The following is a 5,408-nucleotide window of genomic DNA, read 5'->3' as shown; positions in this document are numbered from 1 at the left end:
GCACCTTGCAGAATTCAGGCAAATATAGTCTCTTATATGGAACCTCTACCCTCAGTGAAGTCATCCCCACCCATGGTTGCTGCTCATATTGCAAACTTCCATGATCAGGTACAGTTTTCCTTTTCCTATTTTGGAGTAAGTTTTATAGCATCTATTTCCTTTGCTCATGAGGTGACTCCAAAGAGCTCACAGACTCATAGACTGCAAGGTCAGAAGGGACCATCATGATCAACCAATATATCCAGATCTTTCTCCTCCTCTGTCACTTCCAACTGATAAGTCCCCACTTTATTGCAAAAAGTCTTGTTGTTTAGTCCCTAAATGCATGAACTTGCACTTTGCACTATTAAATTTGATCCCATTTCTATTACTCCTATTTATAAAGTCATCCAGATCTTCTTGTATGATATTCCGGTCCCAGTGGTGTAGCCAGGTGGAGCGAACAGGGAGGGTGGACATAAAAAAAGGCGCCACCCGTTGCGGCACTTGTACTCATCGGGCGGCGCTCCGGGTCTTCGGCGGCACTTCGGCGGCAGGTCCTTCACTCGCTCCAGGTCTTCGGCAGCACTGAAGGACCCGCCGCCGAAATGCCGCTGAAGACCTGGAGCGAGTGAAGGACCTGACGCCGAAGTGCTGCCGAAGACCCAGACCGCCGCCGGGTGAGTACAAGCACCGCAGCGGGTGGCGCCTTTTTTTATGTCCGCTCCCCTGTTCAGAGTAAAAATTAAAAAGGTGCCAAAAAATTAAAAAGGCGCCACTTGTGCTCAGTGTGGGAGTGGCCGCTCCCCCTGCTCCCCCCCAGCTATGCTACTGTCCGGTCCTCCTCTGTATTGGCTATACTTCCCAACTTTGTGTCATCCACAAATTTTATTAGCACACCCCCACTCTTTGTGCAAAGGTCAGTAATAAAAATATTAAATAAAAGTGGTGCCAAGACTGATACCTGAAGAACTCCACTAGTAACCTCACTCCAGCCTGTCAGTTCACCTTTCTGTATGACCCGTTGTAGTCTCCCCTTTAACCAGTTCCTTATCCATCTTTCAGTTCTCATATTAATCCCCATCTTCTCCAATTTAACTAATAATTTCCCGTGTGGAACTGTATCAAATGCCTTATTGAAATCCAGGTAGATTAAATCTACTGAATTTCCTTTGTATAAAAAAATCAGTTATTTTCTCAAAGAAGGAGATCAGGTTGGTCTGGCACGATCTACCTTTTGTAAAACTATGTTGTTTTTTTATCCCGAATACCGTTCACCTCTATCTCCTTAACTATTTTCTTTTTCAAAATTTGTTCCAATACAATTGAGGTCAAACTAACAGGCCTGTAGTTCCTGGATCACTTCCCCGCCCCCCCTTTCTTAAAAATAGGAATTATATTAGCAATTCTCCAGTCATAGGTAGGGTACAACCCCCACATTTACAGAGTCATTAAAAATCCTTGCTATTGGACTTGCAATTTCACTTGCCAGTTCCTTTAATATTCTTGGATGGAGATTATCCAGCTACCCGATTTAGGCCCATTAAGCTGTTTGAGTTTGACTTCCACTTCGGATATGATAATTTCTACCTCCATATTCTTGTTCCCATTAGCCACCCTGCCACTACCCCTGCACTTTCTGACCTCCAAGACACTGTTTCTGAAAGATAGTTACACAATGGCAAGTAGATTAATTTATAATTGTAACAGTTAAAGAGCCAGCATAAATTGTATGGGATTTCAATTACAATGAATTCTGTGCTGTTAAGAAATTCTGTTGGACAGGTCTGAAATGTACTTAGAAATTTTCCCCTACATTTTTGGAGCTGTGGAGAAATAATAATACAGGCTGGGACTGTCAATGAGCCTAAGGGAGTTAGGCACTCAAATCCTATTTAAATTCAATGGGATTTGGGAATTTATCTCCCTTAAATTCATTTGAAAATACTAACTTAGTACTTACATAGTGCATTTATGTTCTCTAAGTGAATTGCAAAAGAGGGTGGCATTATAATTCCCAGTGGAGAAAATGAGGGACACCGAAGTTAAGTGACTGTAAGATAAGACAATGAGTCAGTGGCAGAGTCTGGACCAGAACCCAGGTCTTCTGACTTGGAGCCCTCTACTCATCCTGAGAACAACTGAAGTCATCTCAATGAAGGTATTGGCTACATCTGCCCTATACTTAAAGTTGACTGAAGAAGCATCTATAATGTGAATAAAATATAGTTGGGAATGGGGCTAATAGCAGCATGAGGGATAATTTTATAATAGGGGAGAGAATAAGTCACCATGATTTGCACCTGACTGGATATCAGTCAGCAGATATAAGGAAATGTTATGCACACTGCACAATTAAAGGGGCACAGCTGAAGACATCTGGAAGTACTTTAATCGAATCCATGCACAAGAGGTCATTCTGCCTTCAGAATTCATGTATGACTCCTGCTATTATAATTCGCTGATGTGAGATTTTGGCAAGCATCAAAGGAAAAATAGGCCTCACTGACAGTCTACTGTCTGCTATTAAAATAATAGAATATTTTAAGTGTTGAGCCACTATAGTATATTTTCTAACAACCACCCTGTCTCCCTTCAGCTGTTATTTTGTATTTTCTTTTTTCTGTGGAGAGGGAGTAGATATTTAACAATCACTCCCTTCTCCCAAGGCTGAAATAGCCCATATCTGTTCGACTTCTGGGCACAAAGCAAAGCCCATCTGTTTTTATTTTGTTTTTTGCCCCTGGCATTTTGTGGGAGTGAAGGTGTAGAAGGGGTAGAATGAAGTATTGGTTTACTTGTTTACTATTGGCTATATATGGATTTTGTTAGGGTGTGAAGCCAATTGGGATGTTTTAATATACTGTACAATATTGTATATGATTTTAAGTAATGGCAAGGCTCTGAGCTTTTTGGATAAGAGCCTTTTGTTATCTTAGAAAGTTCAATGAAAAAAATGCGTTTATTATTTGTTTTGTTGGGGAGGGTTGTCTATATGCAACAATATTTATATCTTAATATATTATTTTTATATATTTTTACTGTAAATCAATGTGACTCAGAGAGACAATGCACACTACTTCAAAACAGTCAAACTATGAAGCGTGGCATATAAATAGTATATCCACAACCTGCTATGAAAATAAAGTTGGCTAAGAAAGCTAAGCAATTTAAAAAAATCACTTCTGAGCATGTTCAGTAGTCATCTGCAAAGAATTAACATTTAATCAGAGCCTACTACAGCCCTTCCCACTTTGTAGTATCACCTGTGCACATTCGCCCTTGCTCAGTTGCTCAACTTTCAGTCTCTTAGCTATTGTGATGTGATAATTTCACTAGTTCCCCAGTTATCTTATTGTTTTCTAGACTAGACCGAACCTGGATATCTATTCTAAAAAACTAATGGAGGGGAAAAAAATCTTTCAGGCCTTCTTTATATACCATGAAGAAGAAGGAAGAAAAGTGATGAGCACATTTTCTTTCCCTTTGCAGGTCATCTGCAAATTCTGTAGCACTCTAAACTAGTACTAAATGGGCCTGCAGTTGTTATTGCCTTTCAGTATTGCTAACTTTATATTTCCTTATACTATATTATAAACTAACATTGCTGGGTTGGACAGGTGTGGACTGGCTGTAAATGTGAATACTATACATGTGTCATGCTTAAAGGGCTAGCTGCACCTTTGATTTCTCTCTGAGTGCCCTTCCTCAGGTGTTAGGCACCGTATCATTATCCTTCTCAGGATGGAATCCTGTGTAAGCTCAAACGCTTGTCTCTCTCACCAACAGAAGCTGGTCCAATAAAAGATATTACCTCACCCACCTTGTCTCTTTAATATCCTGGGACTGACATGGCTACAACCACTCTGCACACAATGACTTAGTATATGCATGTGTTTGTGTATATGTTAGATATAGCTGTTGGACACTGCAGATCTGTGTAGGATCTTATCTGCTATCTACCTGCCAGAGATCACTGAAATCAGCAAGTGTTATCAGAGCAATTCCCAAAAGCCCAGTGAGTCCCTCTATGTACTGCCTGCTCATTAGTTTGCGTGAGAAGGTTCATATTTGTATGAGGCTAAACTGCCTTCTAAATGTATGTGCTTGAATCTGAAATAAACCTGTGGAGTTAATATATTTTATTATTGTATCTATCCACCTTATAGAATGCTCCAGTTAAACTCATGTGGCATATATCTGGAGGGGTGGGATGGGAGGGTGTGTATGTGTTGTTTGGCTTGTGTAAAATAATTAATTGATAAGCAAATAATAGCTGAACCTAATGTAGCTAATCTAACACTTGTTTATCAAGATGAGATTAGAGTGTATATCTCACAGAGTAAAATACAGGGACCATGTTCCATAGTTTGGAGCATAGGTACTAAAGCTCATTCCTGGCTAAATTCCCTCATCTTGTAGTATGGCCCAGGAAGGCAGAAAATGCCATGAGGGTCCTCTTGCAAAGTCTCTGATTGTTCAATCAGTGGGCGGGCTTTGCTCTTCTAAAGGCCCACCCACAAATTGTATGGATTCACATGAATCCAAGACCATCCACTGAGAGGCCCTGTGCCTGTGTGCCAGCTCTGTGGCTCTGGCCTTGATCTTTGATAAAGATGAGGCTCTGGCAGCAGAGCTTCAACTTTACCTCAAAAGGGGATAGATACCAACTTCAGTGTAGAAACAGCAGAAAGGACACTACAGCCACAGGCTCTATTAACATCTTTTCCATATACTCTATTACAGGAGGTAGGGACAAATTATGTGGCTCCCTTCATTTGGCCTGGCCACTTCTCCACCCTATGTGGATTCTGGACCTATGGACTGGACTCCGGGGGGGAGAGGGGGGGATCCAGAGGAGTGGGTGGACACTGTTGCAGAGGCAGCTCCCGTCTGTGAGAAAGAGGAGATATGCAGGCAGAAGGTCTGTGTATGGATTTGGGGAAGCATGGTCACACCCAGAGATTTTAAATTGCAATTTAAACAAGCTGAAACCATTGACAATTTTTAAGCCCACATACCTGCATTATGTCATAGAGGGAGATCCCCAGTATTGATGGTTTACAACAATAAGAAAACTCTTGAAATGAACATGAAATTTGATAAAGATAATGGTTGTACAAAACATTTGCTTCTAAATTTGAAAAACACTATAAAATTGTTTTTTGTGGGCTTTAGGGATAGGGGTTTATTAAAAATAGGATTAATTTTGAATGGATCACTCGGTTTTTTTGAAACTGTATGTGGATGAAGATAACTTCACAACAAAATATGCAATTTTTCTAACTTTCACACATTTCAGTGTGAAACTATGATAAAGATTATCCATTTAGGCTTCCTTGCAGATTTATTATACACATTATATTATACAATATGAATTGTGTTGAGGCAGCAAGAAAATACTTTTTCATCATGTATGGGTCTTGGGC

The sequence above is a fragment of the Emys orbicularis genome, chromosome 1 (assembly GCF_028017835.1).
Source record: "Emys orbicularis isolate rEmyOrb1 chromosome 1, rEmyOrb1.hap1, whole genome shotgun sequence".
NCBI lineage: Eukaryota > Metazoa > Chordata > Testudines > Emydidae > Emys > Emys orbicularis.
This window is presented reverse-complemented; position numbering follows the sequence as displayed.